The sequence below is a fragment of the Triturus cristatus genome, chromosome 4_2 (genome assembly GCF_964204655.1).
Source record: "Triturus cristatus chromosome 4_2, aTriCri1.1, whole genome shotgun sequence".
In the NCBI taxonomy this organism is placed as follows: domain Eukaryota; kingdom Metazoa; phylum Chordata; class Amphibia; order Caudata; family Salamandridae; genus Triturus; species Triturus cristatus.
In genome coordinates this window covers 203,449,877-203,475,065 of record NC_140586.1, presented here as the reverse complement: position 1 = coordinate 203,475,065, position 25,189 = coordinate 203,449,877, and the positions used below count along the sequence as shown (strand labels likewise).

General features: G+C 44.1%; 1 protein-coding gene across 7 annotated transcripts in view; it reads right to left on the bottom strand.

Moving 5' to 3' along the window:
* LOC146833388 (single-pass membrane and coiled-coil domain-containing protein 3-like) overlaps window positions 1-25,189 on the bottom strand; it is a 389,302-nt gene that overhangs the window by 214,667 nt on the left and 149,446 nt on the right. For 2 of the 7 annotated variants that reach the window (XR_014960577.1, XR_014960578.1), the window contains exon 4: window positions 1,329-2,376. The exons of the other annotated variants lie outside the window; for them this stretch is intronic. The gene's annotated coding sequence lies outside the window, so the exon portion shown is untranslated. Of the gene's footprint in view, window positions 1-1,328; window positions 2,377-25,189 lie in introns of those variants that run through there. 7 annotated transcript variants of the gene reach the window in all.

The window sequence follows — 25,189 nt, the reverse complement described above, 5'->3', positions numbered from 1 at the left end:
GCAGCGTCCCAGGCAAACAGGTAGGTCCGGTAGGGAGAGAACAAACTCCAAGGCGTCCCACAGTCAAGGGCAGCGAGCGGCTCCCGCGGACCGCGAGCAGTAATGAAGGAGATGGAGGCGGGGCCGGGAAGAGGAGGCAGGTGTGCTGGGTGAAGCGAGTGACAAGCACCCTGGTCCTCGCAGTCCCGGCTGTTAGAACCCCTCTGGCGGCCTCAGCAAGATCAGCGCAGCGTCCCAGGCAAACAGGTAGGTCCGGTAGGGAGAGAACAAACTCCAAGGCGTCCCACAGTCAAGGGCAGCGAGCGGCAGGCTTAACCATGGAGCCAGGCCTCGAGTGCCAACGCTCCCACATCTTGCCCCGGATGACTTCGACAGGCGGGGCAAAGTCGAAGACCTCTGTGATGTCTTGGTCTTCTTGTGTTTGTGGGACTTACCAGTATGCCCAGATGACCTAGAATGCGATGTCCTGGATATGCTACGCAAATGGTCCCGGGGCCTTCCTCTTAACCGGAATTGAGACCATTGCGGTTTCGCTCATCAGGAGGCAAGGAGCTTGAGGGACTGCTCAGTCAAGGCCTCGAGATGCATGGCATGACTGTCAAAGCAGGTCTTGGCATCGTGGTTGCACTTGAGGCACCAGAGACAGACAAGGTGCAGGTCTGCCACCAACATTTGCCAGTGATAGGCACCCCAGGGCTTGAATCCAGCTGTCCTCATGGACATCCTGCCACACCAGGAGACAAAGTCTGAAAAAGTCTTCGACATAAAGCTGAAAAAAGTCAGTCAAAAAATGACTAGGGGCATCTTTCTCCAGATCTGCGCTGACTGGTGTGGAAAGAAGTGACATCAGTGCGCTGGGGTGGTGACTATATAAGCACGGCGCACGTCACTTCTGCCGCGGACAGTGCCACACTGATCCGAACAATGCCACCTATAGGTGTACAAGTGCACTGCTCATGAAAAAAGTCCAGATCAGTCTGATGCCTGGGGATAATTCTAAGGTAAGTAACCTGCTGTTATATGCCTCTATTGGAGAGTTAATGTTGTTAGATGTTCTGCACACCTTCCCCAGCGCATTAGGCCATGAGGTAATCACAGGAAGTATTGCGGAGCACTAGGTAGTCAGTCACAGAAACTCAGGTAGGAGTCTGGTGATGCAGTGTCTTCAACTCGGTCACCTGTACACTAACAAATAGGGAATGCAAGGAGTCTGACAGGTTACCTGCGCAGGTGTAGGAAAAAGCCACCCAGTCTGTAATTAAGAAAGCACGAGGCACCAAAACTCCTACTCATTTCACACATGTGCTTTGATCACATTGAAACCGTTTAATAACATTTCCCTTTATTTCTGTTTATTTTTACACTGTATTGTTTTAACATTAGAGCATAAAGTTGTGTTTTAAGCTTAAAAATTACATTTAATAAAGAGGTAATTGTATTTTGAAATTACCACATTAGGAGCCCCTATGTTTCACAAACTGTGTTTAATTTGCCAGTTGGAAATTATGTTAATAGTGTCCCTCTGTTACCTAGTCGTGTCTGTCAGTAACTAGGCTAATGTAACTCTCCACTTCGTTAATCAGGAACTGTATGTCCTCGGAGAGTGGTCTCAACACTTCTGCTACTCTGTTTACGTGATCTGCTGCTAACGTCAGAGGTCTTCTGTCCCATAAGAGCACTCTAGTTATTATTTTATACCGGGTCAGATGAGGCCAAGTGGCGCTCTCATTTTGGATGGCCCTTGCAATGTCGTCACTGCCACGAAGCAGGTCTTGAACATGAAGAGACAACACTGGGGATGATTCTATTTGACTTAGGGCTCTCTCAAGGACATCTGGGATGTTGCTTCTTTTCAACAGAACGGAGACAAGTGGGCCACTGACACTCCCGAAAATTCCCATGGTAGTCGCCTGAAAGTTGCTGATGATGGTATGCTTCTCCTGCAGGGAGGACCTATTGGGCATCAACTTATCATACAGCGCCTGAGCCAAATTTTTACGGACGTGTCTGTCCATATTTTCTGTAGTTGAGTGGATCTCTTGCAAGGTAATGACAAGGTGATCAAGGTTTTCCTTGACGCTGAGGGAGTCGTTAACCTCTACTCTGGGAGGACCCATATTCAGGTGCTGATGAAGGATATGAGAAGCTCTGTTGGTGCTGAACTCAAGTCTGTGCATGGAATCGTACAGTGTCTGACTCGCCCGCACCAGCCTCTCTCTTTCCTTCTCCTTGCTTGGTAAGTAATAGCACTTCACACAGCGATAAATGAGCCATCCAGGAGCAACAGTCCATCCTAGGGCATTAATTATGTTACACGCATAGACCTCCAACGAGGAATTCTCTGGTGGCTCCATTTTCAGGTTGAGAGCTGTGATGCTGCAAAAGAAACCAGAGATAATCTTCAAAACTAGCTGAGAGATTGTCTGCGTTAATGAGTAGGCAAGATACAGTGATCTCCAAAGGCATTAGGCAACCAAAGAATTTCTCACTTTGTATATGGAAAAACTGCATTTTGAATGCTAGAAACTACTTTCTGAAGACAGAAAACTGAGTTAGGTGCTTGAGGGCAGGTTTTCTTCCATGTTTTGGTTAAAGGTTCTCACCACATATTAGTGTGAACAAACTTCTAATTGATATTATTGTCCTTTACAGCCAATCTACCCTATGTCATTGGTTAGCACTACATATGTTCTAGAGATTGCATTGACAATTTAATGATGACACCCCATACTGTATTTGTTAGAGTTGGCCTATTGTCTTAGTCATTTTTCAAGCCAAAGACAATGGACCATCACAATATTGGTCATGCATGTTTGGCTCATTGAATTGGATTTCATAGGTCTCTCTCAAAATGAGCATCCACCTTTAGGATTCATAGATTTCAAAAGTAGTCTCCATGGGCATATTGTTTGGTATTTGTGGACTGGTCATGCAGGCTACCGCTGAAAGACTTCTTTAGTATTACTGGCATATTCAAGAGACAAAGGTGTTCTAGGCCCGTTTTAAGGGATTTAGTGGGCCCCAATGGCCATGAGACTTATTTACTCATTGGGGACAGTCTCACTCCTCAATGAGCAGCAATACAATTTCTTCATGTTATGGATCGAATCTCCCATCTACACACATCGGGATTGCTGACATGAAAAACAATTAAATCAGAAAGAGACTGTCTCTTTCCCAAAGAGTGTCAAGCTCTTTAAGACACCAACTTTTGGTGAAAAGACATTCTTGGTACCCTTGGCCACCACATGGGAATGGTGCACCAAATCCCACCTTGGGAGTCTTTTTAAAAATAAATCCTTCCTCTTCAATCCACTGATCCGTTGTGGTGCAAGGATTTGGTGAATGTGGAACTGGTGATGAAGCTCTTCCATGGTGTTGTATTTGCATTTTCTATGCTTGTTTTATCTCACTGTCCCCTTCCCTCTTTCATTATTATATGCATCTTACAATGTATGTTCCAATTCCATCTGGAACCTTGAGGCTGCTGCCAAGCATTTGAGTCAGTTGCACTGGTTCTCATTGCTGGCCTGCTGTGCCTTGTTGCTGTGCTGCATTTCTTGGAATAAACACTTTAAAGCTACTTAGAGTATTTCACATTTTTAACAAGTGGCGACAAGGATGGGATGAAGACCTTTTATGGCAGACAATTAAAGAATATATTCTAAAAGGTTGGCCAGATAAAAAGTACTTGTCTGCCGAAGTTTTGACCATGTTCAAAGATGCAGATGAATTAGTGTTAGAGGGAGAACGTATGTATAAAAATGGGAAAGGACTGATCTCTGTTGTGGTATGGGTTGTGATTCTATATAACCACAGTCTCTCCCTTGAATAGCTTCTCCAATCTCCTCCCAACCTGAATACATCAGACAGATAATCCTTCCAAACTCTATTAAAGCATTCTAGTAAACCATTTTCATGTGGTTCATACATTGAGGTAGTTTGTCTAATGTTGCGACATTTCAGGAAACTTTCCATTTCTGTGGAGGTACGTTGTACACCATTATCAGTCACGAGGACTAGGGAAAACCCTCCCTAGCAAATACCTCTTTAAAAAATTCTATGACCATATTGGTGGTGGAACTCGACACACATTTGACCTCTGGCCACTTTGAGTGATAATCCACGAGTACAACTGCATAGCGTGAGTCATGTGGTGAACACATGAAAGGTCCAGATATGTAAAAAGCCAACTTTTTCCAAGGTTCACCTGGCCACTTTGAATTCTTTAACGGAGGAACATTTAAAGTTATCATTTTTTCACCACTCATGCATACATCACATTCCTTGACAGTGCGATCTAACCCTGGCCACCAAAAGTAATTTCTGTCTAAACTTTTCATGGCAGACATGCCAGGCTGAGATTTGTGTGCTAGCTCTAAAATTAACTTTTGAACTCCGAAAGGTGGCACACATTTCCCATTTTTATACATAAGTTCTCCCTCTACCTCTAATTCATCTGCAACTTTAACCATGGGAAACACTTCGGCAGACAAGTACTTTTTATCTGGTCAACCTTTTAGAACATATTCTTTAATGGTCTGCCATAAAAGGTCTTCCCTTTCACTGTGTCTCTAGGACTCTTCAGAAATATCCTCAAAATCTCCACACACAACATCTTGAATGGAGGTAACTACCACAGAGTCATCAAGAGTATCAGAACTGTTAGACTGACATGAAATTGGCCATAACATTTTTCTTACCAGGTACAAATTCCATTTTAAAACAATACTCCTGCAGCCTGGAAGTAAGCCTCGCAATACGGGCAGTGGAATTCCATCCACCACCTGGGGATAAAATGTTGAAAAGCGGCTTGTGGTCCGTTCTCAAAACAAATTACCAGACATAATTATGATAATGCTCTATAGCCCACACACAGGCCAGGAGTTCCTTCTTAATCACGGCATATCTATGTTTCGTTTCATTCAAAATGCGAGAAGCAAAACATACGTTCCATTCATCTTTCCCACACCTCTGTGATAACACTCCTCTAATTCCATAGAGGCTTGCATCAACGGTGATGACACATTCCTTGTTCAAGCAGAAAGGCTTGAGAGTGGGAGCTCTAAGGATATCACTTTTGATAGACTAAAAAGCTTGTTGTTCTTCTTTCCATTCAAAAGTGCTTTTGTATCTTAACAATTTCCTTAAAGGTTCCATCTTAGATGCAAAATTACTTACAAACTAACTATAGTATTCGCACACACCTGTGAAGGATAACAATTGTCCTTTGTTAGTAGGGAAGGGTGCATTGACAATTCCATCTACGTTGGATTGCTTAGGAATCACACCATCACCAGTTAATGTGTGTCCCAAGTACTCCACTGCAGTTTTGAACAATATACACTTATTGGCTTCAAGAGTGAAGCCACTCTTTCTTAATCTTTCAAAAACATCCATCAAATGCACAAGGTGCTCCTCTTCACTGTTAGAAAATATTAAAATGTCATCTTGGAAGCACTTTACAAATTTGTCCACATCTCTAAAAATGATAAACATTACTCTTTGAAATACGGAGGCGCTAGACCAAACGGCATCCTATTATATTGGTATAAGTCTTGTGGGGTGATAAAGGCCGTGAGCATTTTTGAATACTCAGTGAGAGTAATCTGGTGGTACGCTGAACTTAAATCTAATGTAGAAAATACCTTGGCACCCTCTAGCATGGTGACAACCTCATTATTATTAGGGAGAGGGTGGCAATCTACAACAATAGCAGCGTTTAATGCCCTAAGATCCACACAGACTCTTAATTTTTTATCGGGTTTACGTACCAAAACAATGGGAGAAACCCATTCGGCTGAATCAATCGGTTCAATGATACCCTCAGTGACTAATTCATTTAGCCTATTCTTCAACTCCTCACTAACATTGATCGGCACACCCCTCAATTTTTGTTTTACATGTATGGCGTCATGTTTGAGTTTAATTTCGTTCGAATTTTTTTTTGTTTACCCAAAACATCTGAAAAAACATCTTTATATTTTTCTTTTACAAAGTTTCCTTTTCATCACAACTTATGACTGCGATATTTTCTACTTTTGTGTTTTCATCTAACATTACAGGTTTAGAGGAACGGGGATTAAGGATAATACTTAACTTCCACACCATTATCAGTCACGAGGACTGAGGGACAGCCCTCCCTAGCAAATACCTCTTTAAAAAATTCTATGACCATGTTGGTGGTGGAACTCGATTCATCTGGCCACTTTTAATTTCTTAACGGAGGAACATTTAGAGTCATCATTTTTTCACTACTCATGTATACATCACATTGCCTGACAGTGTGATCAACCATGCGATCCATCCCTGGCTACCAAAAGTCATACCTCCTCTTTTCCAAAACAGAAAGGATGAAGATGGAACACACCAAAGTTATCTAATGAACTCAGACAACCTCTGGGGAAAACGTCTAATGCTATCTGACTCTTTGACCCTAGACGCAACTGTGTCATCACAACAATTGTGAGATTCAGAAGATGAGCTTGGCATGCAACTGTGATTTGGATCTCACATCAGAATTTACATTCCTGAAAATTGGAAACTCTATCGTGTCACCCACCTACTTAGAGTATTTCGCATTTTTAAAAGTAGGGGAGAGAGCGCTGTGGGGCAGGTGCTGGGGAAGGTCACAGCAGACCAGAGCAATGCTAGATAGAGGGAGTGTTGTCAGTACTGACATGGTGCAGGGACAGAGGAAGCGGGGCTGGAAAAGAGCGAGGAACACACGAGCAAGTGTCTCTCAACTTTAAAGGTAAATACGTGTGGAACGAGACGCCAGTGACGCGAGGGAAGTCTGACGCAGGATTCCAGTAAACTTCTCCTCTCTGCATTCGCTGGTCACTGTGTGAAGGTGCGTCACGCACACTGCGCAGAGACGTAGCGCGTTGCGTGGCGGCCATTTTGAAACATCATGGTATCCATTGCAACACCCGTACGGACTAATCTCTTAGTTTTGCACTATTTATAAACCAAAACAAAACCGTCTAATCTACAATTCACACAAGAAGGACAACCCGCATAAATAATACAAGTAAGTGACAGGCGATGTGTTTCTACCCGCTGGGATAGCGCGCTGTACCTCTGAGAAATGTTCCATTTAAGGGGCAAGATTAAAAGTGCTATTTCCCTGTACCTGGCAACCAACTTTGAGCGATTTAGCAATAACTGAAGTCACAGCAACTTGGGTTTTGCTGTTCCGCTTAAATTTCAAGTACTTCCAGGATAACTGAAGATAAATAAGTACTTCTGTCATCTACAATACAATTTGATCCTCCAGACAAGTTCTTACAAACCAAGCGAGATCCTCTGATCCCTTGAACTAGGTGGAAAGAGGAATTTATCAGCTACATGAAAGCTATTGATGGGGAACGAATGGGGGCAGACAGGAAAAAAAGGATATTTCTGCACTGTTTGGGCTCTGAAGGCCAAGTCGTCTTTGGAGCTTTGCCTCAAATTCCTTCTGTACAAGGTGAAAGGGATGGTAACAATGTGTACAAAGAGGCCTTACAAAGGATGGATCAAAGATTGAAACCCATCACTAACATTGCCCTCAACAGATACATATTTTACACTAGGGTAAAAAATGAAAATTAATATTTTGATTAGTTTTTGACTGCATTGAGATCCTTGAGTTTGCAGTGCAATTTTGGTAATATGTGCGACGAAATGATCAGAGACCAGATAATTGTGCATGTTAAAAGTAAAAAAACACAGGAACAACTATGGGTCTTGGGTGATCCGAAGCTTGCTGAAGCGATATATACAGCCAAGACTTTAGAACAATCAGAGAAGTGGATGCAAACTGTGAGGAATGCGAATAGTAAATCGGAACTAAGTGAAGAAATATGTGCGGTCCAACAATCGGACGCACAGTGTAATGAAGCATCATCTTCAGGATTTAATACCTCTCGCTTTAATAACTATGGGGGATTTAAGAGACTTGATAGAAATGAGAAATCTGGTGCATGTTATATGTGTGGCAGCAGAACACACATGGCAACCTATGGAGGGTGTCCTGCATTGAACAGAGAATGTAGGAAGTGTGGGAGGATTGGTAATTGTTCCTCTGTTTGTAAGGACCTGAGGAGAAATGTATTACCTACACGTGGTAAAGTGTCTTGCACTTCGGAGATATGTGATATGGTATCTAAGTGTGAATGTGGTGCCGGTATGGAGGAAGGTAAAGGTTTTGTGGTTTCTGTTTCAGAAGTAATCCCTAATGTGAATGACCCTGATCTTAAGCACTGTAAGAATCCTTCCATGTGCATTGTTGTGGTTGCAGGTGTAAACTTAGAACTCATGACGGATTCTGGTTTTCCTTGGACCATTAACTCTAAAAAGTGCTTCACATGGAAACTTATAATGTTTTAGATTTGAAGAAAATATTGCCACCTGATATCATTGCAGAGAGTTATAATGGCTCCAGAATTGATATGGAAGGGTATTTCGAGGTTAACATTTGTTTCAAAACAAGAATAACGGCTATCAAGCTTTACATTGCTGACAAGGGCGTAAATGTCTTAGGATGGAGGGACCACTGGAAGTTAGGTATTATCCTTAATCCCCATTCCTGTGAACCTGTAATGTTGGATGAAAACACAAAAGTAGAAAATATTGCAGTCATAAGTTGTGATGGAAAAGAAAACTTTGTAAAAAGAAATATATGAAGATGTTTTTTCAGATGTTTTGGGTAAACTAAAAGAATATTCACACAAAATTAAACTAAAAAATGACGCCATACCTGTAAAACAATTATTGAGGGGTGTGCCCATCAATGTTAGAGAGGAGTTGAAGAATATGCTAAATGAATTGGTCACTGAGGGTATCATTGAACTGATTGATTCAGCTGAATGGGTTTCTCCCATTGTTTTGGTACGAAAACCCGATAAAAATTGAGAGTCTGTGTCGATCTTAGGGTATTAAACGCTGCTATTGTTGTAGATTGCCACCCTCTCCCTAATATTTTCGAGGTTGTCGCCATGCTAGAGGGTGCCAAAGTATTTTCTACATTAGATTTAAGATTGGTGTACCACCAGATTACTCTCACTGAGGATTCAAAAATGCTGACGGCCTTCATCAACCCACAAGGCTTATACCAATATATTAGGATGTCGTTTGGTCTAGCGTCTGCAGCCTCCGTATTTCAAAGAGTGATGTTCAAAATTTTTAGAGATGTGGAGAAATTTGCAAAGTGCTTCCATGATGACATTTTAATATTTTCTAACAGAGAAGAGGAGAACCTTGTGCATTTGATGGAAGTTTGTGAAAGATAAAGAAAGAGTGGCTTGACTCTTAAAGCCATCAAGTGTAAATTGTTCAAAACTACGGTGGAGTACTTAGGACACACATTAACTGGTGATGGTGTGATTTCTAAGCAATCCAACGTAGATAGAATTGTCAATGCACCCTTCCCTACTAACAAAGAACAATTGTTATCCTCCGCAGGTATGTGCGAATACTATAGCAAGTTTGTAAGCAATTTTGCATCTTAGATGGAACCTTTAAGTTAAGCAAATTGTCAAGACACAAAAGCACTTTTGAATGGAAAGAAGAACAACAAGCTTTTGAGTCTATCAAAAGTGATATCCTTAGAGCTCCCACTCTGAAGCCTTTCTGCTTGAACAAGTAATGTGTCAATACCGTTGATGCGTGCCTCTATGGAATTGGAGTAGCTTTATCACAGAGATGTGGGAAAAGACAAATGGGACGTATGTTTTGCTTCTCGCACTTTAAATGGAACGGAACATAGATATGCTGTGATTGAGAAGGAATTCCTGGCCTGTGTAGGAGCTGTTGAGCATTATCGTAATTATGTCTGGGGTAGCAAATCCATTTTGAGAACCGACCACAAGCCTCTGGTCAACATTTTATCCCCAGGTGGTGGGTGGAATTCCACTGCCCCTATTACAAGGTTTACTTCCAGGCTGCAAGACTATTGTTTTAAAATGGAATTTTTACCTGGTAAGCAAAATGTTATGGCGGATTTCATGTCTCGCCTTCCATGTCAGTCTAACAGTTCTGACACTTTTGATGCCTCTGAGGTAGTTACCTCCATTCAAGATGTTGTGTCTGGAGATTTTGAGGGTATTTCTGAACAGTCCTGGAGACACAGTGAAAGGGAAGACCTTTTATGGTAGACCATTAAAGAATATATTCTAAAAGGTTGGCCAGATAAAAAAGTACTTGTCTGCCGATGTTTTGCCCATGTTCAAAGTTGCAGATGAATTAGAGTTAGAGGGAGAGCTTATGTATAAAAATGGGAAATGTGTGCCATCTTTTGGAGTTCAAAAGTTAATTTTAGAGCTGGCACAGAAATCTCACCCTGGCATGTCTGCCATGAAAAGATTAGTCAGAAATTACATTTGGTGGCCAGGGTTGGATCACATGGTTGATCGCACTGTCAGCGAATCTGATGTATGCATGAGTAGTGAAAAAATGATGACTCTAAATGTTCCTCCGTTTAAGAATTCAAAGTGGCCAGATGAACCTTGGAAAAAGTTGGCTTTTGACATATCTGGACCTTTCATGTGTTTACAACATGACTCACGCTATGCGTATGTACTTGTGGATTATCACTCAAAGTTGCCAGAGGTAAAATTGGTGTTGAGTTCCACCACCAACATGGTCATAGAATTTTTTTAAGAGGTATTAGCTAGGGAGGGTTGTCCCTCAGTCCTCGTGACTGATAATGGTGTACAACTTACCTCCATAGAAATGGAAAGTTTCCTGAAATGTCACAACATTAGACATCAAACTACCTCAATATATGAACCACGTGAAAATGGTTTAGTAGAATGCTTTAATAGAGTTTTGAAGGGTTAAGTGTCTGATGTAGTCAGGTTGGGAGGCGATTGGAGAAACTCTTTGAAGGAGAGACTGTGGTTATATAGAATCACACCCCATACCACAACGGAGATTAGTCCTTTCCGCCTTCTAAAAGCAAGAGACCCTGTTTTCAAAATTTGTCCTTGGTGGTTCATGGAGAAGTGCCGGAGCAATACTTTTTCTGATGATATGATGACTGGTGCTGTGCATAGGGTGGAAGCCAAGCAACTCAAAACTAAAAAATGGTATTACAATAAGTGGAAAACTAAATCACATAGTTTTAAGATTGGTGACTGGGTCAGAATTAAGAAGCCTAGTTTAACTAGCAAATGCTCGGATCGATTCACCAAAGCAAAGAAGATTTGTCTTTGATAACAATGTCATCACACAAGATGGTAAGTTGTGGAACGTTAGACGTGTTGCCAAATGTCTTTCTGGTTCTAATATGCCCCACAGCGCTCTCTCCCCTACTGTTAAAAATGCGAAATACTTCAAGTAGGTGGGTGACACGATAGAGTTTCCAATTTTCAGGAATGTAAATTCTGATGTGAGATCCAATCAAAGTTGCATGCCAAGCTCATCTTTTGAATCTCACAATTGTTGTGATGACACAATTGAGTCTAGGGTCAAAGAGTCAGATCGCATTAGATGTTTTCCCCAAAGGTTGTCTGAGTTCATTAGATAACTTTGGTGTGTTCCATCTTCATCATTTCCGTTTTAGAAAAGGGGAGGTATGTTGTATTTGCATTTTCTATGCTTGTTTTCTCTCACTGTCCCCTTCTCTCTTTCATTGTTATATGCATCTTACAATGTATGTTCCAATTCCATCTGGAACCTTGAGGCTGCTGCCAAGCATTTCAGTCAGTTGCACTGGTTCTCATTGCTGGCCTGCTGCGCCTTGTTGCTGTGCTGCATTTCTTGGAATAAACACTTTAAAGCTACTTGGGGGGATATTCTCAAGAACGTGCGAAATTCATCGCCAAAATTGGTTTAAGTAATCTTTCATTTCGCCGTCTATCGCGGGAAAATAACTCTGTGTTAACGTCCTATTCACAACACGGCGGTAACATGCGATAGTCTCCAGATAACGCGTCAAATGTCCGCGTTAAAATCACCAGGACGGCGATAAAAATCTAAACCCAAACGTGAAAAAATTTGTAATGGGGCCAACTGCGATAAAATGCCTTCAAGTCATACAAGTCATACAAGTCAGGCGGGAAAAATCACTTTAAAAGCAGCAACAAAAATCACAAACAAAACACATACAACTGCGAAGCACCATGGAGGTAGCCGGAGCAAGTACAGAGGACAACCAGAACCCCATAACCCCTACGGAGGACCAGCCTGGGACCATCATTGGGGAGATGGTGGCAGGAGTTGGGGTACCGGACACTGCACAACATGACCAGAGCCAACAGCAACAGGGTGGGTAACGACCAGAGACTGGGGGGACGGAGGTAGATGGGCACAATAGCACACATGCGCAAGTATAGCACATCGGCGGACAAACCATGCCCAAGAATCACAACTCCGACAAAGAGCCCAATTTACGCAAGTCTGCAACATCTCAGAACTCTATGAGCACAGAAGTGAAAGGCACACCGCCTGAAAGGGATAAGAGCCAGCCAAATCAGAGCCGAAGGGGCAACTCACCCACAATGCAGCACACACACCTAAGATGCAGAGCACCCCAACATTGACAACAATGTGGTACAAACTGCAACACTTTCACAACAGAACAGAGGACACAACTGCTTCCGCTTGTGTTAAGAACATGGCCATTCACATTTGGCATTACAGGAAACTGTGAGATGACAATGTACAACTACAACCCCTGATGGCGTAGAAATGCCAAGTGTCCCGCTTCAAATAGGCGTCTCCTCATAAACAGTCACAATGTTGCCATGCAGTCTGACAGTAAACTTGAAATGTCAATCTGCATTTCCCCTTCACATTGCAGAGGGAGAATCCAGAGCAGACCCAAAAACTCAGCACTGATGATGAAGAGGACCTCCCTAACATCTACATCGACGCACTCCAACAGTTCAGGAACAGCTCCGGCACCCTACCTCCAGGAGCAGGGCAGCCCATCTGCATCCATGAGACCCCACCCCCTGCACAGACCACACAGCAGGAAGCACCCACCACCATGGCTGTCTCCCAGGACCCCCACGACCAACGATGGCCTTCCAATGCAGTGTGTTAGGGTGCCAGGAGGAGATGTCGGACCAGCTGCAGGTTGGGCATGACCTCATGGCAGCCAAACAAGATGCCATAGGTGAGTGTCTAAGTCCCATCAGGGACCACACACAGTCCCTAATGGTCACCCACTGTTCGCTCCTTGCTCTACAACAAGTCATGGCTGACCACGCTGGAGTCGTGACTCTGAGCCAAGAACAACTGTCTAGTCAGAGTGGCCCCAGCGATGTCAGCAAGAAGTTGCGTCACATGCGAATGATCATGGAGAACATGGAGCGGATGCAAGCCTCACAAATGGCTGCCACGGCTGCACACCAGCGAGATGCAGATCCTCGTCATGGCATTGCCACCACAAGGCCTGGTGCAGATGGATGCTGGTGCTACCACTCCATCCACATCTCCTCCCCTGAAGTGTCAGTGCCACACAGTGTGGCAGACATTCCAGCTCCGGCCCCTGATGTGTCACTGCCACACAGTGATGCAGACAAAACACCACCACCCGCATGTGAGGCACCTGACACATCAGAGGACGAAGATGATGATGAATCTGGCTTTGTGGTAAGAATGAAGTGGTAGCATTCATCTCCGTCACATGGCCGAGTTCAGCCTGGTTCTGCCCTCTGCATCATGCCCTGGAATAACACCTCCCACTGTCCCCCTATACACTGAGCGACACTCACCTTGGACCTCGACATGGACTGCCATATTTGGTTTGGTTACCAATGACACAACAATCACACTGCGAACTGTGGTCTTCCACTCCCTATGAACTTGTCAATCCCGAAAGGACTCTGGCTGGCCCTCCACGGGCCAACAATGTAAAGTGGGGTGTGCATGGCCCTGTGATGGTCCAGCTTCAACACTCCACTGAATGTGAATAAAACATTCCAATTCACAGATGTGTCATGGCCATGATCAATCAAGAATGCAAGTATGGATGAATGTAGAGACAGTGACTCCACAAAAAGGTACTCCCTGGGTAATGCTATCAAAGTGCAGGTATGGCCGAGACCCAGATAGGCATTGAGACACACATTGTCATTCAAATCAACACACATCACAGTTGAATACAAGTGAAGGTGCGTAGACTTTATTAGCATTTGCGTATCCGTACGGGCAAGATAAGTGCCACAACATGCAGACCAATGCAGCAGTATGTCAGAATGAGGAACGTTGCCAAGCACCGCTGTACACTCCAGGGGAGTGCCTCACCTTTCACAGGTGTGTGTTAAGCCACGTTGTTGTCCACTCATGTATTTGGAGTCCAGGTTGAATGCAGCCATGTCCACTGTTGTCGTGGGATATGTGACCAGATCTCCTAAATGCAACAAGGTGTCGGACATGTGCAATGTGTTCCAATCTGTTGTGGCTGCAGGTACGTAGTTACTCGTCCATGAAAGCAATTGCAGATTCGTAGGCTAATATTTCCAACATGAGGTCGTTGCCCCCAGTAAATGCAGCATACATACACGGTACAGTTCCACAAGGCAGGGGTTGTGCATATGTCTGAGATGTTCTGAAATTGCGTCAGTGGCTCTGGTTCAAGCGGCACTGTTCTGACCTGCGCCAGTTCTGTGGATGAAATGCCACAGCTCAGATCAATGAGTTGTTTTAGTGTGCAACGGTTGTACACCTGGGATGGTGTGGGAGTAAGTGTGAAGGCCATCCCATGCAAGATAACTTCGAGCAAGGACTTCTGTCTGTGGGGTGTGTATACGTTGTTCCTTCGTCGGGCTGTGCGTAGTGTGGAAGTCGTCATCAGCTGCTATGGTATCTGTCAGGGCGTGCCTGGCACATGCAATTCCGACGTCGGAGGTGCAGATGTGCTCCCGCCTGATAGTTCAAACAAAGGAGCTTTCATCCCTAGTGTTAGTTTGTCATCTGCTTGCATTCAGGAAATGTAATGTGGCTTGTTGGGGGTGGGGTTTGGGATGTGTGCAACTTTGGGATTCATGCTTGACATGTCTTGCAAGTGGCATATGAGCGGCATCACTGTGTGTTAAGTTGCCTCACAGCTGCTCCTCCCTCCCCCGAACCCATTTCCTTATGTGCGCTGCGTGATTGCATCACTTGCACTCCTATGGCACAGTATTGTCATGCCTGTCTGCACATGTCCACAAGCCTGACAACGACACGGTGATGTTGGCTGTTGAAGGTGGTGGACCACGTGAGTGTGCCACGTGAGTGTAGGCCTATGGTAAGGATAGGGTGGACACTCATGTAGAGTACATGCCTGGCTGAACTGGCACTGCTAATGTGGCTAGGCATTTGGCTCATGGTGCGGCAATACAGATACACACAAAACTTGGCATGTATGATCCTGGACCCCGAGCAGTCTTGCGCTCCTTTATTACTCCGTTCGTGCGAGCCCGCCCTCCCGGTGCATGCTACATTGCAACAATGTCGCTTACAGGAGGGGGGGGGGGACTTAGCTACATGTCCAAGCTCTTACTCACTGCCTGAAGTGACATGGTTGCGTCCGCTGTCCACAGCACAATGCAATGTGGGAGGGCCCGGGGCATCATTTATACGTAATGACCACACGGACACACTTGGATAGGTAGTGGAACTGGCTACTGGCACGTGCACCCGGCCCCTTTTTATTACCAGATCACATATCCAGAGACGCCTGTGCTGGATAGGTGTGGGGTGAGTGTGAGCCAGCCCTCAGGGAGTGGTTGGTGCTGGCAACAAATTGAACAGTGATCCCTATTAAAGAGGAAACAGAAAACACTAACATAACACAAACAACTGCGAAGCATCATGGAGGTAGCCGGAGCAAGTACAGAGGTCACCCAATATTCGATCAGAAGGGGCTATGACTTGTAGTGCACTGAGGTACGGGCGCCAGAGCTGAGCGTGCTCATGCGAAGAAATTGTCAATGATTGTGTCCCTTTGGGATATTCCTGCTGCAGCTGCAGTGGGGTGTGTTACACCTGCCTCATATTCATCATCATCGTCCCAGGTCTTCCACACTACCTGAGGTGACATTGTTGCGTCCACAGTACGTAACTCAATCATAAAGGGTCCATGGGTTGTAGTGCACAGAGTTAGTGGCACCTGTGGCGCACAGCGGGTGCGCAGCCTGAGATGATGCGTCGCCCGTGAAGGTCAGGAATGGATTGGATGTGTGTGAGCCCTGCTGACCGAAGTGTAGGCCGGAGGCAGAGGTCAGCAGGGGCCCACAGCCACTTGGCGTTGACTTGTGGTGCAGAGTTAGTGGCACCTGAAGCGCTCATGGGGTGTGCAGCCAGCGAGGATGCGTCGCCCGTGAAGGTCAGGAATGGATTGGATGTGTGTGAGCCCTGCTGACCGCAGTGTAGGCCGGAGGCAGAGGTCAGCAGGGGCCCACAGCCATGTGACATTGACTTGTGGTGCACAGAGGTCAGCAGGGGCCCACAGCCATGTGACATTGACTTGTGGTGCACAGAGTTAGTGGCACCTGAAGCGCTCAGGGAGTGCGCAGCCAGCGATGATGGTCATCCAGGCATGCCGCACTGGGAGCAATGTCTTTTGCCTAATGAATTCTGCCTCAATAAGGCCACGTGGCGTTGACTTGTTGTGCACAGAGTTAGTGGCACCTGAAGCGCTCAGAGGGTGCGCAGCCTGCGATGATGCGTAGTCTGGGAAGGCCGAATTGGTAGCAATGTCTGTTGCCTACTGGACTGTGTCATCTTCAATCGCGACTCGATCTGAATTGTGAGCCCTGCTGACCGCAGTGTAGGTTGAAGGCAGTAGTCAGCACAGACATAACTCTGCGGTGCTGTGCCGCTGGTTTCTCTGGGTGCCTGTGTCGAGGAGGCCGGCGGTGGCAGGGTGAGGGCCCAGCCTATTTATTCACACTCCTGCGCTGGACTAGTGTACACAGGACCAGCCCACTCTGGTTATGCTTCCAGGGGGGAGGGAGGGGGGGGGGGGGGTGGCCACAGCTAAATTACCGAGGTCTTCCCTACTGCCTGAGGTAACATGGTTGCGTCCACTGTCCACAACACTACAAGCACCTGCAGTAGATGTCCACATGGACAGGTCTGTGCTCTGCATACTGAGGTCTATCCAGCACATCACCGCCACACTTGGCATTGTGTGCATTCTTATTCATGGGTGACTTGCGTCCTTCACACATACTTGGTTCCCACCTCTCCCCACATTCTGCTTTTGTGTCGCTGTCCTATTCTGCGCTGCCTCGGTGGTAGTCGGGGGGGGGGGGTGGGACCGGGGGGAATGAGGTGGTGGCAGTGGGTGTTGTGACCCTCTTGGGTCTCCGAGCTGCATGATCAGTGTCTCCATGACATGTGTTCTTCAGATATAGCTCTGGGCAGGACTCCCTTTCATACTGCAGGTAGTCGTCCTGCTTAACACCAGTAAAAGGCAGGTGTAAAATCCCTGCTGCTAACGCACCTTATCGCCTGTTTTTGGATCGCAGATCTGGCTGGTCGTTGGGAATATCGCAAAGTGGTGTTTTCGTGTTTTTTTGCACGGGAACGTTTACTCTACATATCATTAGCTTTAGTTGTCGCTCTCATCCGTGGCGATGTTTTTTGCGGAAGCTATCGCTGGAAAACTGACGATATCGGCAGTTTGCACCACCTTAAGAATGGGGCGATAATTCTTTTGCCACTTTTGCTGCGCTAAAGTGCCGATAACTCAGAGATAAGTCCTTGAGAATATGCCCCTAGTAGTATTTCACATTTTTAACACATGGCTGTAGGGAGGCCGAAATTGAGCTTGGCCAATTTCAAAGCATTAGAAGGGCTACGTTTATAAAGAAAAAGGACAAAATGGTCAAGCAAACTCCCACCACCGTTGCTAGTCAGGGAAGAGCTGATATACCACCATGCTGTCCTTTTGTGAAGCCTTCAAGCTGATTGACTAGACAATCTGATTTGATTACTGTACCATGGGAGTCATCTACTATGGGTCCATGGGTCCTGATCATGCCAAGAAAGGAATTTGATGTAACACTGGAGAAAAATGTAATGGTGCCGAAAAGGCCACAATAGGGTCAAGATTTCCACTATCGACAATTTACACCTACTAACATAGACTTCACCGTGCGTTGACCAGGAGCAGGTGACAGATAAATAAAGGGAATAAGAAGACATACAGAAGGCATGCTTCTCTATCGTAGAAAAGAAATCCCCAAACAATTCAATTATCTGAGGGATGTCAGTGGATTAGAAAAATCTACTTTGTGTGATGAACTCGACGGTCTCATTTACTCAACCTGGAGTATGAAGCCCATGTGCATTTGCTGTAGAGTGCTGGATCTAGGGAGAACTGGAATGTTCCTCGCTAGTAAACAGCAAGGTAGCAGAACAAGGTAAAAGCTACTTGACCCACAGCCCTTTGATAGAGGCTATTTTGGTTCCACAGATAGATGCTTTCAAAGATTCCATAGTGAATCTTTGGATTAAGCCAGTTATTGTCACAGCATTTTCTAGCAATCTTGCTGCAACAGCAACTGGCCATTTTTCTGGGTTATCTCTTTGATCAGTTCATGGTGAACAGGCAAATTAACACACCTGCAACTGTGTGGCAGCAGTGGCAGGGAAGGGCCTCAACAGCTTCAAGCTGAATTATGGGAAAATGAAAGTAATGGTAGGTAGCAACCAGCCCAACTTGTGGTCTTCAGGTTAATGGCCTGATTCACTCAGACCTTTGCCTACTTCTTAGATGGCAGTGAAAAACCTTGGTTGCTGGCTTGAACAAAAGCTCCCAATGGACCATCAGATCAAACTCTTATGATGCCTTAAGAAAAGCCTTCCTCTTCCCACCCAGAAAACCGTAACTCAGGCAATTTCAATCTCTCACCTGGACTATGGCAATGTACTCTATTTAGGTGCTTTCCATACCTTACTCAGCTGCCTCCAGTTGTCCAGAATCCGGCCACCCACATTATTCTTCATGTTTCCAGACACCACTCCATCTCTACACCTCTTAAAGCTCTACATATTCTTCAGATTGCCAATAGGACCAAATTAAAAGTCCTCTGTTTAACTTGGAATACCCTTGCCAACACTGGTCTCCAGTATCACAAACATTTGGTTATCCCTATATGCCAGTCTGTTCACTCCGATCTGGCAACCTCCATCTTGCTACCAGCTTGCTAATCAGGCTGGCCAGACGAGAAGGTGTTTCCTTCAGATACTTGGTCCCCAAATTCTGGAACAGCCCTACTCTGCACATCCAACTAGGTTCATCAGAAGGCTGTTTTTAAACAACAATTAAAAACCTGGTTGTTTTAACTCAAACCCCAGTTCCCCCTTAGGACTGGTTTTTAGCACGGGGATGCTATGTGCTATATAAATCTCAAAGATAAACACTGGTGGTTCAGTGGCTAATTCCAGTTGACGTATTCTTTAAAAAGAGTGAGGCATACACGCCAAGCCAATCAATATGCATGTGAGCATAGACCTCATGCCGCAGCAGTGACCCCAGCATCAATTCACAGCACGTGTATGTGCAATGATGCACCAGCCATTGTGTTTTAATTTACCATTCAAAGATGGCAGATGCCCATCTTGGAGTTGTAAATTAAACAAGCATTGGCAAAGCTAATAAATCAGGGATTGAAGTGCTAACGGAAGCAAAGACCAGGCAAATTAAATGCATTGTTGGTTCTGCCAATGCTTGCATTTCCTTCAACCTTAATATTTGTTTTATATTTTCTTTAGGTGTGGCACACAAAAACATGTTGGCAACTGTCATGGTTGTTAATGTTTACTGTAAGTATAGATAGGAGTAGTAGGGAAAAAACTATGTGCAACAAGACCAAAACACAATTTTGACCTCTTAGCTGTAAAGAAATGTCAGTTGATAAAACAAGGTGCTGGTCTAAGAAGTATGCAGGCTTGTACTAAGTACTCTTGTGAAAGGAGAGACTCAAAAGATTTAAAAAACGTTATTAACAGAATGAGAGCTGCACACAGACGGGTAAAGCAGTCCCCAAGCAACAAGGCTCTTACACAAATGGGACTAGAGGGTTCACAGAACAGAGCAGACATGGAAGTAGAAGAATGGTTGCATGGGTAGGAGTGGAAGTGAACAGAAAGTCACCTAAAAAAAGTGAACTTCTGCACAGGAAGTGACATTACAGGATTTCCCATCATCCGTCTACACAGGAAATTAGACTATTGAATTTCCATCATCCACCTGCATAGGCAGTGACGTTACTGTTTTCCCGCCAAAACTATCTTTAAAGTAAGAAGCCAAGCAAGAGACCAATTTCCATCATCTATCTGCACAGGAAGTGACGTTACTGGATTTCCCATCATCCATTTGCACAGGAGGTTACATCACTGGATTTCTGATCATCTTTTTTCACAGGAAGTTACATTCCTGGTTTTGTCAAAACTGTCTTTAAAAGAAGAGAAGCCAAGCAAGGGAATTCACTTAACATCAATGCATATGCACAGGAAGTGACATCACTGATTTCCCATCTAAAACTATCATTAATAACAAGAAGCCAAACAAAATGCTCATTTCCCATCATCCATCTGTGATGTCAGTGGATTTTCCATCAACCGTTTGCACAGGAAAGTACTTCCCTGGTTACCCAAAAAACTGTCTTTGAAAGAAGAGAAGCAAAGCAAGAGGTTTCATTTCCCAACATCCATCTGAACAGAAAGTGACATTACTGGATGTCCATTCATCTACCAGCACAAGAAGTGACATCACTGGATTTCACATCATCCTTCTGTATAGGAAATGGCCTCACCGGATTCCCACTAAAATTGTCTTCACTTAATGGTGGCTGCAGCATAGACGTGATGCTGGTTCACCAAAGGCACGTGAAAGGCAAATCAATCTGCACCGTCAACTCCCTGCCTGCACCCAACAATATTTAAGACCCCTGGGTCTCCTACCACCCCTCGTCGCTACTCCATTGTGAACTTCCATGCCTTGAGCCTTGATTGCATCACCCAGAGCTGCTGCAGCACCCCCCTAACTCCGATAGTGCATATTGCTGCACCACCTGCCATTTCCATGCCCACCTCCTTCCCCCACTGCACCTCACATCCAACGCTTTCAACAGAACACAAACACACCCGAACCCCACTACACCGCACCCCTCCCTGCTACTCCTCCACACTCGCTCTCTGACTAAACATATCACCAACATTTGAAGTCTGCTGCTCAACTGCTTATAGGTCCTGCTTTCCTGACCGAAACCTAGCTGTCTCCCTTGTTTGTCCCATCATCATCACAGCAATCCCCCCCCAGTGACAGGATCACAAGACAGGAGAGAACAAACATATTTGGAGGTGGATTCACTACTGTTTTCAAAGAATGTGTTCAATGCACCACCACTTCGGAAAGTACCACTTGAAACATGGAGCATTTACCCTTCAAACTCCTCATCACCACCAACTACCCCCTGACTGCCAGTCTTTTCTACCACTCCTCTGGATCACTCGCCACCTTCGGCAGAACCATAATGGACTTTGTATAAAAAATGTATTAAAAGTATCAACAAAAATAAAGAAATATGTTAAGGCAACAAGTGCATTTTTTCTTACATTTACTTGGCTCTGGTCAGCCCAATGAGCACTTTTAGCTACTAGAGAAGAAATGCAGGTTGCGTGGGATTTTGTATTCATGTTCAGGTCACAAGGGTACACAGCAAGCTGTTGCTATGCTTTTCCTGCTGATTTCAGAGATCAATACCCATATATAGCTAAGAATCTTATTCTGATTAATGATTGGATAAATGAGTAGAAACTCCTATTGTTTTGCCAAGCAACTGGCTCTCATTTACTATGTATATGTAATGGTGGCCGGGAAATCTCGTTCGCCTCTAAAACCGTGTTTTGTTGATGATGATAAGCTGCTTTATGTAACTACATTCTCCTACTTAGATGTTCAATTTGACCAAAAGGGTTCCTGGCACCACCTAATAGAACTCAGAAAAGGGTGTTTTCACCAAATCCTTGAGGCCTTATACAGGTTTGTAAAGAAATTGGGCTCTAAACCAGCACTTATTAACATCTAGGCTGCGCGATGTTGGTCTACCAGTATGAATGGGGCTGGAGTATCGGGTACTTTTAATATCTCACCCCTGCAGACAATAGAAAACATCTTTCTTAGAAGGCTTCTGACAGTTCCTTCTAGCTTCCCAGCCATTATATGCCATATGGAACTAGGAATGGTCCCTTCAATACATCGTATTTAAACTGCCACTGTCATGCTTTGGCGATCCATTTGGACAAAAGCGGAACCTGTACTCAACCGCGCAATAATACAGGATTGTTTAGACCTTGGACACATGCTCAAAATACCTTGGTTTAGCTATGTTCGAAAGCATCTTGAGCTAATGGGGACAGTAGACTTTTTTTCTAATCTGCAACTTATAGCAGCGTTTCCAAAAACTCAGCTAAAGCGGGACCTTTTAGCTCTATTAAGGTTACAAGGGAACCACAGGGAGTGGTGTAGGAGGAGAGTGTAGGAATATTTACCCTTGGTCACCACTGAAAGAGTTGAACTTTACCTTCTGTTTCCCCATAGCCACTCTAAAAGGTGTTATCTTGATTTAGGTTTAGCATCGCACATTTTCTTGGTCTCTTATGCGAGGAAAGTATATTCTGATTGCCTTTTAGATCCTTGTCCATGTAATTGTACCTCAATTCAAAATATGTTAAATTTTTTTCTTTTTTTGTTAGATTTATTCTAAACCAAAGAAAGATTGTATTATCCCACTATTACGGGTACTGAACATTAGAAAAAGTAGGCTGGCGCTTTAGTATCTCCAGCTTCTTAATAGTGAGTACACATGTGAAATGACATAAATTCATCGCTACGGCTGTGAGACTGGGGAATATCGTAGGTAAATGATCATATTGTCTAGTTACTCGAATATGGAATACTGAAGAAAATTGAAGCTCACATTGCATGGTACTCTCGAATAAGTATACAATTGACAAGGGAAATTCTGTGTGGAGGTTTTTTTTTACCTTCTCACAGATATTTTACTCATTTACTTTACAATGATTGTTTTCACAGTTTTTAATTGTATTCTATATGAATTTAATCCTGTATATTTTTATTGAGACCTTTGCATATGTGAAGGTGTTATGAAGATTGCATGTAATGGCCAATATAACTGGAATGTACTATTAATATCGATATTTTAACATATGTTTTGCTCTTATTGTCGCACAATTTGCATAATGGGCCTCTTTGATTTAGGCACAAGTCACTTTATGGTCAGAGGCCCAGATGTACGACCCGTTTTTGTATGCGCAAACGGGTTTGCGACCTGTTTGCGCATGCAAAAACCTACAGGGCCATGTACAAACCCTATTTAGCGAGTCACAATTTATTTGCGACTCGCTAAATAGGATTTTCGACTCGCTATTAGGAAGGGGCGTTCCCTTCCTCATAGCGACCTCAAAGGCCACGTAGGACTGTTTTGATCGCAAAACAGTCGCAGTTTACCATACTTCACAGAAGGGTGGTAAATCACTCACAAACAGGTAGGGGTGTCCAGGGGACCCCTTCAACTTTGTGACTGGCTCTAAAAATATTTTTTATGGCAGACAGTGGTCCCAGGCAGTGATTTCTGCCTGCTCTCTACCTCACCACAGGTTAGTTTCTCCCCGCTTCACGATTTCATTATTTCCTGCTGTTTAAATTGGCAGTTTGAGTCTAACTTGGACTTTAGATAAGGATACATTCTTTTTAGTGCCCGTTTTGCTTTGTGTAAATATTGCAGTGGTTGATGTATTGAAGTGTTATGTGTGATCACACATAGCCTATCTTACTATTTTACATTCCTGCAATAGGATGCTGATGTATATATGTGAAGTGGCCACATAGTTGCTATTTTCTATATGCTCCTGTTTTAGGTTGCCCACTGTATATAGGTTGTCACCACATAGGGCAGGCATGCCTCGTTAAGCAGAAAACCAGGCTGTATATATATGTTTATGTGGTGACCAGAGGGGGTGGACTTTAGCGAGTAGAAGGACACCCAGCTGTAAATAAGTTATGTGGTCACATGAGGGGGTGTAAAACAGTAGCATGCAGCGATAGAAAAGCATGCTTTCATGATTATGATGTAGAAATGTTTCATGTGAGTTGCGCAGGGCAGAAAGTGCCCCACTGAAATAGTTCATGGCCAGAGGGTCTGCTGACTGCACAGACGAGGGCTCGCATAGTGTCCAGGTGTATAAAAATGTGTTTTGCTAGCAGTGTCTACAGGGTTTTGGGTCAGGGGAACCAATTTGTAACTATGGTTCAAGTTGGACACAGATAAGGTGTGGGTATAACAGCAGTTTAAAACGCCAGATTGGGCAATACAGGAATGTGGTTGTACGTACAGACAATGCACAGTTAAATATGAATTGACTGTTATACAGCTATTCATTTATGACTAGTGTATGGATTAATGTTATGCATTTATTAAACAGGTAGGATAAGCACACCAGTTTAGGGCCAGTTTTAGAATATATGTGGATGAAAAAGTGGGATGAAAGGAGGTCCACCAGTCTATGTCCTGGTTGCTGATGTATCAGAGTGATTCTGAATGTTCCTAAGGGCGTATTCACTTTGAAAGCCAGAGTTGGCTGTGTCTCTAACATCATAAACATTATTGCTAACCTGTTTTCTGTTGTTCTGCCTCATTTTTGTGTGGCAACGATGTGGATCCCTATTTGAGATCACACTGCTCTAGCGCCTATTCTTTACATCTATACTTCCTACTTGTGAAGAATGAATGTGTGTCTCCTGATGGACTAGAAGTATGTTTCATTGTTAGGTAATGTCATGCTGTTTTTGTCTGACTTGGTGTTGTGTTGTATCTGACTATTAACCTTGTGCAGCCCTGTATCTTTATCATGTGTACTGTGTATCTTTCCCCTATTTTGTACAACCATTTTGATTGTTGGGTATGAGCTCTGGGAATAATTCAGAGAACTGTCTATACCATCTTGATGCGAGTCTAAGCAATTGTTTAAACTGCAGGGTAAGTTAGCTGCTGGTCCATTAATATTGGCTCATTTTCTTAAAATATTGCACACTGTTCATATCATTAATAGAGACTTTCAAAACTGCAAAGAAATGTGACAAAAAGAGGAAATTGATACATCGATCCGTACAGAATTCAGGAAGGCCAGCATAGAGGTGATTATGTGGAACCAAATAGACCCCCATCGTATGTTAGGG